The sequence below is a fragment of the Anolis sagrei genome, chromosome 1, assembly GCF_037176765.1.
Source record: "Anolis sagrei isolate rAnoSag1 chromosome 1, rAnoSag1.mat, whole genome shotgun sequence".
NCBI classification, from domain to species: domain Eukaryota; kingdom Metazoa; phylum Chordata; class Lepidosauria; order Squamata; family Dactyloidae; genus Anolis; species Anolis sagrei.
The window spans coordinates 152,265,415-152,279,593 of NC_090021.1; the positions used below are offsets into that span (position 1 = coordinate 152,265,415).

A 14,179-nucleotide genomic window follows, 5' to 3' on the forward strand; every position below is an offset into this window, starting at 1 on the left:
ATGTGCATTTTTAGAAGTAACATTTTAGGCCCTTATTATTATTATTTACTTAATATTTTATTTACTGACTGCAATATTATTATTTATTTTTACAAACAAATACTAATAGAACAGATTCCCTCTCATTGGCTACATTATTATTCATCACGAAAAACTATATATATATATATATATATATATATATATATGAAGTAAAATGTCAGCGCTCTCAAATAGTTGTTGCTGTTGTTGACTTAATATAATATTATTTATTATTTATTTTTATCCCTGGGTTGTTGTAGGTTTTTTTTTTTTTCGGGCTGTATGGCCATGGTCTAGAGGCATTCTCTCCTGACGTTTCACCTGCATCTATGGCAAGCATCCTCAGAGGTTGTGAGGTCTGTTGGAACTAAGAAAAAGGGTTTATATATCTGTGGAATGACCACGGTGGGACAAACGACTCTTGTCTGCTGGAGCTAGGTATATATATATATGCTAGGTATATATAAACACAGATATATAAATAATGCTGAATATATAAACACAGATATATAAATAATGCTGAAGCCCCCCAACCCCCCCCCCCCCGGCTACATGCCTGCCTTGGGGGGGGGGTGTGAGGGGGTGTCAGAGGGGTCACCAAAGTCCATCAGAAAACACAGAATTTTCTGTTGGTCATGGGGTTCTGTGTGGGAAGTTTGGCCCAATTCTATACTTGGTGGGGTTCAGAATGGTCTTTGATTGTAGGTGAACTATAAATCCCAGCAACTACAACTCCCAAATGTCAAGGTCTATTTCCCCAAAACTCCAACGGTGTTCACATTTGGGCATTTTGAGAATTCGTGCCAAGTTTGGTCCAGATCCATCATTGTTTGAGACTACAGTGCTCTCTGGATGTAGCTGAAATACAACTCCAAAACTCAAGGTCAACGCTTCCAGTATTTTCTCTTGGTCATGGGAGTTCTGTGCGTCAAATTTGGTTCAATTTGTTGGTAGAGTTCAGAATGCTCTTTGATTGTAGGTGCACTATCAATCCCAGCAACTACAACTCCCAAATGACAAGACCAATTCCCCCCTCCCCCACCCCACCCCATCAGTATTCCAATTTGGGTGTATCACGTATTTGTGCCAAAATTGGTCCAGTGAATGGAAATCCATTCTGCATATCAGATCTTTACATTATAATTCATAACAGTAGCAAAATGACAGTTATGAAGTAGCAACGAAAATAATGTTATGGTTGGGGGGTCAACACAACATGAGGAACTGGATTAAGGGGTCACGGCATTAGGACGGTTGAGAAACACTGAACTATATGATAAATTAACTCCTGTGAAAATCTCAGATTCAGTTACTCTCCGGTTATCTAGGACTAGCACTTGGATTTGGGCATACCTTTCTGGTATGAAGGAACATTAACTTGAGATGGATTTCAAAAGGAAATTTCCACATTTCCCATATTGAACCAGAAGGCCTATGTGTTAATATATATGGTAATATATATGGTAATGATGCACATTTATAGATTCCATGTACTATGCTGCTCTTAAGTCTACTTACCCATTGTAATAGTTTACGTTACATTTGTCAAAGATGCAGAAAGATGTAATTAGCAAAGATAAAATATTATACTTGAAACATCCCTCATTTCATATAATCATAGAATCATAGAATCAAAGAGTTGGAAGAGACCTCATGAGCCATCCAGTCCAACCCCCTGCCAAGAAGCAGGAATATTGCATTCAAATCACCCCTGACAGATGGCCATCCAGCCTCTGTTTAAAAGCTTCCAAAGAAGGAGCCTCCACCACACTCTGGGGCAGAGAGTTCCACTGCTGAACGGCTCTCACAGTCAGGAAGTTCTTCCTAATGTTCAGATGGAATAATTAATTAATTATTTTATTTGTTTATTTCCTGCATTTGTAACCCGCCCTTCTCACCCCCGAGGGGGGACTCAGGGTGACCTCACAGCAAGCACCATCCGGTGCTGTCACGAATAAAAACATTCAACAATACAATTAAAAACATTCAACAATTAATTAAAACAGTTAGTTAAACCGTTAATTAAGAACAGTCAACTAAAACATGCCAGTTAAAATCCAAATCCAGGTCAATTTATCGTGCGTTGCTTAAATCTTCTTCTCACATTGCTGCTATTCAATGGTCGAACGCTTGGTCCCATAGCCAAGTCTTGAGTTTCCTTCTAAAAGACAGGAGGGAGGGGGCCAGTGTGATGTCCCTGGAGAGGGAATTCCACAGACAGAGGGCCACTGCTGAGAAGGCCCTGTCCCTCATCCCCACCAAAACTTGGGGACCAATTCAAATATATTCTTATATTGCTTTAAATTGGGTAGAATTTAACTTCCCCATTTATTTATTTATTGTCGTGTCAGGAGCAACTTGAGAAACTGCAAGTCGCTTCTGGTGTGAGAGAATTGGCTGTCTGCAAGGACATTGCCCAGGGGACACCCGGATGATCTGATGTTTTATCATCCTTGTGGGAGTCTTCTCTCATATCCCCTCATGAGGAGCTGGAACTGGTAGAGGGAGCTCATCCGCCTCTCCCCGGATTCAAACCTGTGACCTGTCCTGCCGGCACAGGAGTTTAACCCACTGCGCCACCGGGGGCTCCCCATGAGGTTTTACTATAATTTGTACTATTTATGAAGCTTTTACCAACTTTTCTGTGAGTTTTTGTCATTTTGCCAAATTTGACTTCAGGATTGATACTGGAATGGCTTGAAACAAGAACACAAATATAGGTGAAATGTGGCCTTGGACAATGGTGAGTCTGCCCAACAGAGACAACGGTAGATTATACCTTTCCATTCACGTTTGCATGATATAACTAAACATGTCCTTGCAACGGACGGGCCCATTTGGTGGGAACATGGGAGAGGGCCTTCCCATTGGCTGTTCCAGCTCTGGAAATCCCTTCCCGTTCCCAGACAGGGATCCAGGCATCCCTTTAATGTTTTTTTTCCGTCTTATTTCTTTTAATTGTTCTTTAATTTATGGATTCTATGTTTTAATTGCCTAAATGTCTGTTTATGTTCTATGTTTAATATGATTTGAACTGGTTTAATTTATAGTCATATGTTATCATTTTAGTTATTATGCTTGGTTTTGTATATACGTTGGCATTGAATCTTGCCATTATTTGATGTACACCGCTTTGAGTCTTCCCAGGGGTGAGAAAGGCAGTATATAAATGCAGGAAATAAATACTACTCATTTCAAATCTTGTTGGGCAACTGCCCTCTTGGTATGGATTCCAATGGAAAGGGCCCATGGCTTCCCTGGAGCTTCGTGTTCCACCGTTGCCATAAGAATGCAGTTCCGAACCAGACCCCGGCTGGCCATTCCGTGGCTGAGATCGAGGCCAGAGACTGCTTTCCCTTTGTTTTGTCTGAACTGCACACAGAAAAATGTCTTTACGAAGATTTCTAAAAGTAAGTGTAGCCAGGATTTCGTTTCCGGGGGGGGGGGGGGGGGGGGGGCTGAATTTTTTTCAGGGGGGGTTTCGGGGGGGGCTGAGTTTCGGGGGGGGGCTGAGTCTGAGTGAAAGAGGGTCTAGCCTAGCAAACCTTTTGTATCATTACCCCAATACCCCCATGCATATGGGATATATTGAGTATAGTGATCAGATCATGATATGAATAAACATAACAGTTTACATAATGCACCAGTAAGGTCTTTTCGCGAACCACCATGAGAATTTCGGGGGGGGGGGGGGCTGAAGCCCCCCGAGCCCCCCCCCCCCCCCCGGCTACATGCCTGGGCCCTTTGGCACTCATGGGACAGGAGGGGAGGAGGAAAAGCAGGAAAGAGGGAAAGACCCATCGTGAGTGCCATTGGATCCCCCACATACGACCTAGCAAAATTTCTTGCTGCACAGTTACAAAGCCATATTGGGCTCACTACACACTACATCAAGGACTCAGCCCACTTCATAGAAAAAATCAGCAATCTCAAGCTAAATACCAACGACAAACTGATCAGCTTCGATGTGGTATCTCTATTTACTATGGTTCCGGTACCAGACACCATGGCACTCATCAACCAGAGGTTCCCAGAAGACATCACGGCTCTGTTTCACCATTGCCTCACCACCAGTTACTTTCAGTGGGACAATGAATTCTACGAACAGAAAGATGGAGTAGCTATGGGGAGCCCTCTCAGCCCGGTCATAGCTAACTTCTACATGGAACACTTTGAAGAACAAGCCCTGGAGACAGCAACCAAAAAGCCCACGATATGGTTCAGATATGTGGATGACACCTTCACCATTTGGAGCCATGGAGAAGAAGAACTCAACAGGTTCCTGGACCATCTTAACAGCATCCACCCAAACATCCAGTTCACCATGGAAAAAGAAAATGAAGGAAGACTGCCTTTTCTAGATGTCCTAGTCATCCGCAAACCAGATCAACAATTGGGTCACACCGTCTACAGAAAACCCACACACACAAATAGATATCTACATAAAAACTCCAACCAAGTCAAAAAAGAAGCACCATTAAAGCCTTGGCAGACCATGCAAAAAGAATCTGCGAACCCCACCTTTTTCAAGATGAACTGAACCACCTCAACTGGGCTCTCCAGGCCAATGGATACTCCACCTCAGACATCAGAAGAGCTGCAAGACCAAGAACAAGCCACGAGAGTCAAGACGAAGATCCACCCAGAGGAAAAGTGTTCCTGCCATACATCAAGGGAACCACTGATCGCATAGGGAAGCTGATGAGGAAACACAGCATACAAACAATCTACAAACCCACCAAGAAAATCCAACAAATGCTACGTTCAGCAAAGGACAAGAGGGATCCTCTCACCTCTGCAGGAATCTACCGTGTACCATGCAGCTGTGGACAAGTCTACATAGGGACCACCAAACGCAGCGCCCAGACACGCATCAAGGAACATGAAAGGCACTGCAGACTACTTCAACCAGAGAAATCAGCCATAGCAGAGCACCTGATGAACCAGCCTGGACACAGCATATTATTTGAGAACACAGAAGTGCTGGACCACTCTCACAACCACCATGTCAGATTACACAGAGAAGCCATTGAAATCCACAAGCATGTGGACAATTTCAACAGAAAGGAAGAGACCATGAAAATGAACAAAATCTGGCTACCAGTATTAAAAAAAAACTCTAAAATTACAACAGCAAAACAACAGAGAGGAAACAACCAGGCACAGATTAACACCTCCCAGCAAGAGATTTTCCCAGGCTCAGGCAGGCCTTCAAATGCTAATGAAGGTGATCAGCTGAAACATTCACACCTAACTGCAGCAGGGAAGAGCTCCTTGCCCCACCCCAGCCATTCCACAGATATATAAACCCATTGTCCTAATTCCAACAGACCTCACGACCTCTGAGGATGCTTGCCATAGATGCAGGCGAAACGTCAGGACAAATGCCTCTAGAACATGGCTCTATAGCCCGAAAAAACCCCACAAGAACCAAGAGGGAAAATAGTTAGCAAAATAACAAAAAGGGGGGAGGGGAGAGTTATTGTAGGTTTAACTTAAATAGGGTTTTTTTTGGTCCTTTCGAGTCCCCCTTCCCCCCCTCCCCCCCAGAAACACATCTCCCTCAAAAATCTCATCCAGGGTTTTACCAAATTTTACGAATTTAACCTCTAACACATCTGTTTTGTAATGTTTTGCATTGAATCTTGCTGTTTGTTAACCGCTTTGAGTTGCCTAAGGGCTGAGAAAAGCGGTATATATATATATATATATATATATATATATATTATTTATTTCTTGCATTTATTGACCGCCCCTCTCAGCCCGAAGGCGACTCGGGGCGGTGAACAACAACAAAGAAAGACAGTGTACAGTGAATCACGACAATACAAACCAAATACAACATAACATATACTTATACTAAAAATCCGCTTCGTCGAGTCCTGGGGTCATAGCCGAAATTCGTAAACCTAGTTCATTCCAGTGTCATTCCAAATACACTCAGTTGAAGGCCTGCTCGAAGAGCCATGTTTTCAGGCCCCTACGAAAGGCCATCAAGGAGGGCGCCTGTCTAACTTCAGCAGGGAGGGTGTTCCACAGCCGGGGGGCCACCACCGAGAAGGCCCGCTCCCTCGTCCCCGCCAGACGTGCCTGTGAGGCAGGCGGGACCGAGAGAAGGGCCTCCCCGGATGATCTCAAGGCCCTCGTGGGCTCGTAGGCCGAGATGCGGTCTGCAAGGTATTTTGGGCCGGAACCGTTTAGGGCTTTGTAGGATAACACCAGCACCTTAAATTGGGCCCGGTAGCAAATCGGCAGCCAGTGGAGCTGGGACAGCAGGGGCGTTGTATGCTCTCTGCGTCCTGCTCCCGTTAACAACATGGTATTTATAGTAAATAAATAAATATGATTTGTTGTAATTTTGTGTCTGGCAGGATATAAATAAACTTTATTATTTTATTATTGGTGTTGTTAGTAAGCTAAATAGTTTCAAAAATCATGTATGTCACAAAAACGAAGCTGCTATGGGAAGAGCAATGGCCCTAAAACAGCCGCTCTCCCAAAGCATCTCCGTCCTCTTCCCTCTGACCTTGTCCTCCTCTCTCCTTTGCAGAACATCAGGAACGTATGTGAAGACCTTTTTATGTGTTGTAGGAGGAGGACATCGATTAAAGTGTATCCCATCAGGTATCCCCCTTCCTTATTTCTTTCTGCTTGTTATAATTTAATTCACGGGTGTTTTAGTGAGCACCCTTGATCTGTTGCTAACTTTATGCTGTTTTCCCTCCTTCTCTAGCCCCCCAGAAGAAATTGAGGAGTCCTCCTCCGATGAACTGGATTTAGAGACTTGGGTAAGGAGGGGAAGGCAGGAGGATTGTACTTCTGCGAAGAGGAGGGGATCGGGATTTTAATAATGTCTCTTCTTTTTTCTTTACAGCATTTCTGTATGGTACCGGTGCCGCAGCCACGCCCAGATGACAGGCCTGAGGACCCCCTTCAAGTGGAGTCCTTTGAGTCCTGGGTAAGGAGTGAAAGGCAGCAGTACTGTCTTTCTGGCAAGTGGAAGGGGGGGCCAAGCTTTCAGAGAAAGTCTCTGAATAATCACTTTGATCTTCTCTTTCTTTCACAGATCACCATTACCAATCTATCGGATGACGGGAGCATGGACGGACCATGGAGCCCGCTGCCCCAGGGAGAGAAGTAACTGTTTGGGTGGGGGTTGGGTCCTTTGTTGAGTTGGAGGAGTATTTGGGTTTTATGTTCTTACATGTCTTTTTGTTTCTCTTAGACCAACAACAGATATCGTGATTGAAGATCTGGACTGAAGAACCCCTGGGACAGCTGGCTCCATCGTCTGTCCATCGCTCCCCACCCAGGACTCATTGGACTCCTCTGGAACGGGGTCCTCACTCCTTGCCTCCCGGCTTGGCTGCGGCGCTGATACCATACAGAAATGTTACAGCAACAGAGCTGTTTTATATTGTGAGTGATTTCTATAGTTTCTTTATTTTTTAACTGAAAAATGTAGTATAATGCTTACGTTCCTTACCCAAGAGTCATGTAAATGTTTCTATCCCAACAGGCTTAACTTCAAAGATGCTGCTGAGAACTTGTGAAAAAGAGCTTGCATTACCTGATATGGGTCTTGTTTTCTTTTTAGGAGAGAAAAAAGAAGGAATGACAGCAAATCTGAGCGGTTCAATAGCATCTCCAGATGTGAAGCTCCATCTTGGAGGAGGAAGTGGTGAATTTGGTAACGAATCTACAGCAACTACATTCCCAAGACAAAGAGGATATGGCTGGCTTTTGGAAGTAGAAGATGACAACCCTGAAGACAATAAACCTCTCTTGGAGGAGTTAGACATTGATCTGAAGGACATCTACTACAAAATTCGGTGTGTCTTGATGCCTATGCCTTCCTTTGGATTTAATAGACTAGTAAGAGATAATCCTGACTTTTGGGGTCCTCCAGCAGTTGTCCTGTTCTTCTCAATGATCTCGTTATATGGACACTTCAAGGTGGATTATAACTATTTGGACATTCGGATCCTTGACCATCTTCCTACCGGCCAGAGTTCTTGGAGGAGAGGTCGCTTACGGTCGGGTTCTTGGAGTGATTGGATATTCTTTACTCCCTCTTATTGTAATAGCACCTGTGCTTCTGGTGGTCGGATCTTTTGAAGTTGTTTCTACTCTAACAAAACTTTTGGGAGTTTTTTGGGCTGCGGACAGTGCTGCTTCCTTATTAGTTGGAGAAGAATGTAAAACTAAGAAGCCCCTCTTGATCTACCCCATCTTTCTATTGTACATTTATTTTTTGTCCTTGTATACTGGAGTGTGATCAGCTTTGTTGGAATCGGGCAGGAAAAATGTCTTGCTCACCATGAAGACTGATGAAAAGTCACCTGATGGAAAAACAAAACAAAACAAAGAGACTGTGTCTGATCTGAAGGACATATACTACAAAAATTGGTGTGTCTTGATGCCTATGTCTTCTTTTGGATTTAATAGACAAGTAGTAAGAGGTAATCCTGACTTTTGGGTTCCTCTAGCAGTTCTCCTGTTCTTCTCAATGATCTCCTTATATGGACACCTCAAGGTAGATTATAACTATTTGGACACTTTAAGGTGGACTATATGGACACTTCAAGGTGGATTATAACTATTTGGACACTTCAAGGTGGACTATTTGGACACTTCAAGGTGAACTATATGGACACGTCAAGGTGGATTATAACTATTTGGACACTTCAAGGTGGACTATATGGACACTTCAAGGTGGATTATAACTATTTGGACACTTCAAGGTGGATTATAACTATTTGGATATTCGGTTCCTTGACCATCTTCCTACTGGCCAGAGTTCTTGGAGGAGAGGTCGCTTATGGTCGGGTTCTTGGAGTGATTGGATATTTTTTACTCCCTCTTATTGTAATAGCACCTGTGCTTCTGGTGGTCGGATCTATTGAAGTTGTTTCTACTCTAACAAAACTTTTGGGAGTCTTTTGGGCTGCAGACAGTGCTGCTTCCTTATTAGTTGGAGAAGAATTCAAAACGAAGAAGCCCCTCTTGATCTACCCCGTCTTTCTATTGTACATTTATTTTTTGTCTTTGTATACTGGAGTGTGATCGGCTTAATTGGAATTGGGCAGAAAAAAATGTCTTGCTCACCATGAAGACTGATGAAAAGTCACCCGATGGGGAAAAAACAAACCCAAAGAGACTGTGTCATATCTGACTGGGATGCCTTTGGTGGTAATCTACGTATATCTGTGTATCATATTTAAGCAGTTTTACTTACAGTAAACATTTATAACAGAATTTAGGTTTAAGATTTATCAGATTTTTATTGAATGTTGTGTATTTATACTTTGAAACTGCGGAACTGGAAGAGTTTGTTTCCTGTGCCAAAAGCACTAGGACTAAATGATAAGATAAACTGAAGTGGAATTATAGTTACTGGTAGTTTTACTTACATTAAAGATTTATAACAGAGTTTAGGTTTAAGATTTGTTAGATTTTTATTGAACAAAGATGTGAACATTGTGTATTTATAAATGATAAGATGAACTGAAGTGGAATTATAGTTACTGGTAATAGTTCAAAAGTCAGTTTCTTGTATTCAGCATAGCAGATTCTCTAGATGCATTTCTGAATTGGTCCTGATGGTTCAGTCTGGTAATCCAGACATGGCATTTAACGTGGAGCCTTCAACACTCTCAATTTGGATGTTGAGTTATAAATTCTGAATTTTAAAAATGTTTTATGTTTACATGTAGGTTTATGATATTTAATTGTTAAGGGATTGATGTAAATGTCTGAATCAACTGTATAGGTGCTGTAGGAAAACTCTCATACAAGGCTGATTTTAAATCTCTTCAAAAGGTAACTTTTTACATTATAGTAATGGTAATAAGAGAGAAATAATAATAATATTGTATTTATTTTTAAATAAAAAAATTAAAAGTAGTATAATGTTCCTGTCTTTTTTGTTGAATTTGTGCCAGGTGGTGCAAGGATTCATAGAACAGTGTTTCTCAACCTCGGGGTCGGGACGAGGGGGTTTCAGAGGGGGTCACCAAAGAGCATCAGAAAACACATATTTCTTAGGAACCCCTTTGGCAGAGAAGGCTGAAGATCTCTCCACCTGTCCTTCTCTCCCTTTTTGGAAACAGATGACAAATATTGTCGAAGGCTTTCATGGCTGGAATCACTAGGTTGTTGCAGGCTTTTTCGGGCTATATGGCCATGGTCTAGAGGCATTTTCTCCTGACGTTTTGCCTGCATCTATGGCAAGCATCCTCAGAGGTAGTGAGGTCTGTTGGAACTAGGAAAGTGGGCTTATATATCTGTGGAATGACCAGGGTGGGGCAAAGAACTCTTGTCTGCTGGACAATTTCAACAGAAAGGAGGAGACCATGAAAATGAACAAAATCTGGCTACCAGTATTAAAAAAACTCTAAAATTACAACAGCAAAACAGCAGAGGGGAAAGAATCAGGCACATCTAATTACTAGGGCTGGGCGGTTTCATTCGTTAATTTCGTAATTCATTATTAATTCGTATTTAAATTAGCTTACGATCCGATATTGAGCCATTTTGGAATAGTGTGAGGAGTTAAATAGATTCGAAACAATTTTTCAATTTATTTCATAACTATTTCAAAATTGTTTCGAAATTGTTTCGAAATTGTTTCGTAATTATTTTCGCATGCCTGGTGCAAGTTTTATAGTTGTTGTTTGTTTTATCACACCAACAGTCAACAACAGAGGGAGAGGGAAGCTTCAGAAGTTCCTCCTGTCCCATTTGGAGGTTTTTTCAGCATATTTTTAGCATATTTGGAGGGTTTTTTTTAGCATATTGCGCAATCGCGTCCGCCATTAACGACTCGATTCAAAATTTACAAAATTTCGTATATTTCGAAATTTTTAAAAGGAAAATTTCGGAATTCTTTAAAGAAACGAAACGTGATGGACCCCTTAAAAATGAATTGAGTTTGGAAACAAATTTTTCCGTGGTTACCCAGCCCTACTAATCACCTCTCAACAAAAGATTCCCCCAGGCACAGCCAGGCCATCAAATGCTCATTAAGGTGGTCAGCTGAAACATTCACACCTAGCTCCAGCAGACATCATCTTAGAAACATCTTAAAAAATCCCAACTTGCCTGCACAGTAAACTCAAGAAAGAGCATATATAATTCATCAATGAAAGGAAAGATGAACCATCAAGAAAGAATACAGATATGTGCAGCCCAAGCTTGCAGGAAAAGTGTAAGGAAAGCTTAACATGAGCTGTGATAGGAAAGGCAATCAAAAAGCAGCCAAAATATTTGTTTTCAAGTATGTTTGGAGTAAGAGAGTGATGAAAGAAATGCTCCACAAAGATGGTAAAATGCTAACAGATCACAATGAAAAGACAGAAGTGATCAATACCTATTTTACTTCAGTTTCTCTCTCAAAAAAGGAGGACTGTGTGCAAAGACATTGATAAGGAATCAGGACTGATAAGGTGTTAGCTAGGAATCACAGTTAGCTAAATAAATCCAAATCTATAGCACAATATGAACTGAACCCCAGAGTATCAAAGAAACTTGCTGGCATATTCTCAAAACCACTTGCCCTCATTTTTGACAAATAATCACCAAAGAATTTTAGAATTAAAATCAGCTTCTTCTTTATAGATTATAGGAAAGCCTTTGATGTTACAGATCATGGGAAACTATGGATTGTTCTTAAAGAAATGAGAATGCCACATATAATTGTTTTAAGTGTAACCTGTACTCGGGGCAGAATATGAAGAAAAGGAATGGTTTCCTATCAGAAAAGAGGCAGGAAAGTATGCATTTCATCACCCTATTTGCTTAACGTTTACACAGAATAGCTCATGTTGTTGTTCATTCGTTCAGTCGTCTCCGACTCTTCGTGACCTCATGGACCAGCCCACGCCAGAGCTCCCTGTCGGCCGTTACCACCCCCAGCTCCCTCAAGGTCAGTCCAGTCACTTCAAGGATGCCATCCATCCATCTTGCCCTTGGTCGGCCCCTTTTCCTTTTGCCTTCCACTTTCCCCAGCATAATTGTCTTCTCTAGGCTTTCCTGTCTCCTCATGATGTGGCCAAAGTACTTCAACTTTGTCTCTAGTATCTTTCCCTCCAGTGAGCAGTCGGGCTTTATTTCCTGGAGGATGGACTGGTTGGATCTTCTCGCAGTCCAAGGCACTCTCAGAACTTTCCTCCAACACCACAGCTCAAAAGCATCGATCTTCCTTCGCTCAGCCTTCCCTAAGGTCCAGCTCTCACATCCGTAGGTTACTACAGGGAATACCATGGCTTTGACTAGGCGGATCTTTGTTGCCAGTCTGATGTCTCTACTCTTTATTATTTTATCGAGATTGGACATTGCTCTCCTCCCAAGAAGTAAGCGTCTTCTGATTTCCTGGCCACAGTCTGCATCTGCAGTAATCTTTGCACCTAGAAATACAAAGTCTGTCACGGCCTCCACTGTTTCTCCCTCTATTTTCCAGTTGTCAATCATTCTTGTTGCCATAATCTTGGTTTTTTTGACGTTTAGCTGCAACCCGGCTTTTGCGCTTTCTTCTTTCGCCTTGATTAGAAGGCTCCTCAGCTCCTCCTCGCTTTCGGCCATCAGAGTGGTGTCATCTGCATATCTGAGGTTGTTAATGTTTCTTCCAGCAATTTTCACCCCAGCTTTGCATTCATCCAGCCCCGCACATCGCATGATGTGTTCTGCATACAAGTTAAAAAGGTTGGGTGAGAGGATGCAGCCTTGCCGGACGCCTTTCCCAATCTTGAACCAGTCTGTTGTTCCGTGGTCAGTTCTTACTGTTGCTACTTGGTCCTTGTACAGATTCCTCAGGAGAGAGACAAGGTGGCTTGGGATGCCCATCCCACTAAGAACTTGCCACAATTTATTATGATCCACACAGTCAAAGGCTTTAGAATAGTCAATGAAGCAGAAGTAGATGTTTTTCTGAAACTCCCTGCCTTTCTCCATTATCCAGCGGATATTGGCAATCTGGTCTCTCGTTCCTCTGCCTTTTCTAAACCCAGCTTGAACATCTGGCAACTCTCGCTCCATGTATTGCTGGAGTCTTCCTTGCAGGATCTTGAGCATTACCTTACTGGCATGAGAAATAAGGGCCACTGTACGGAAGTTTGAGCAGTCTTTCGCATTTCCCTTTTTTGGTATGGGGATATAAGTTGATTTTTTCCAGTCTGATGGCCATTCTTGTGTTTTCCATATTTGCTGGCAAATGGCATGCATCACCTTGACAGCATCATCTTTTAAGATTTTAAACAGTTCAGCTGGGATCCCGTCGTCTCCTGCTGCCTTGTTGTTAGCAATGCTTCTTAAGGCCCATTCAACCTCACTCCTCAGGATGTCTGGTTCTAATTCATTCACCACACCGTCAAAACTATCCTCAATATTATTATCCTTCCTATACAGATCTTCTGTATAGTCTCGCCATCTTCTCTTGATCTCTTCAGCTTCTGTTAGGTCCCTGCCATCTTTGTTTCTTATCATACCAATTTTTGCCTGAAATTTACCTCCAATGTTTCTAATTTTCTGGAAGAGGTCTCTTGTCCTTCCTATTCTGTTGTCTTCTTCCACTTCCATGCATTGCTTATTTAAAAATAGTTCCTTATCTCTTCTGGCTAACCTCTGGAATTGCGCATTTAACTGGGCATATCTCCCCTTATCCCTGTTTCCTTTTGCTTTCCTCCTTTCTTGGGCTACTTCCAGTGTCTCAGCAGACAACCATTTTGCCTTTTTGGTTTTCTTTTTCTTTGGGACGTACTTTGTTGCTGCCTCCTGAACAATGTCTCGGACTTCTGTCCATAGTTCTTCTGGGACTCTGTTTACTAAATCTAGTCCTTCAAATCTGTTCTTCACTTCCACTGTATATTCGCTAGGAATGTTAGTGAGATCATATCTAACTGGTCTGTGTATTTTCCCTGATCTCTTTAGTTTTATTCTAAATTGGGCAATAAGAAGTTCGTGATCTGAGCTACAGTCAGCCCCAGGTCTTGTTTTCACCGACTGGATGGATGTCCGCCACCTTTGGCTGCAAAGGATGTAGTCAATCTGATTTCGGTGTTGACCGTCTGGAGAGGTCCATGTGTAAAGCCGTCTTTTAGGTTGTTGGAAGAGAGTATTCGTTATACACAGCGAGTTTTCCTGGCAAAATTCTATCAGCCTG

General features: G+C 42.3%; 1 long non-coding RNA gene and 1 pseudogene across 1 annotated transcript; both read left to right on the plus strand.

The window, feature by feature from the left end:
* Positions 1-6,433: 6,433 nt before the first annotated feature.
* Positions 6,434-6,941, plus strand: LOC137095918 (uncharacterized). Its single transcript, XR_010909065.1, has 3 exons — positions 6,434-6,645; positions 6,755-6,809; positions 6,896-6,941. It is a non-coding gene; the product is annotated as an uncharacterized lncRNA (long non-coding RNA).
* A 168-nt stretch (positions 6,942-7,109) lies between these two features.
* Positions 7,110-8,624, plus strand: LOC132773414 (protein YIPF4 pseudogene; annotated as a pseudogene).
* Positions 8,625-14,179: the final 5,555 nt, after the last annotated feature.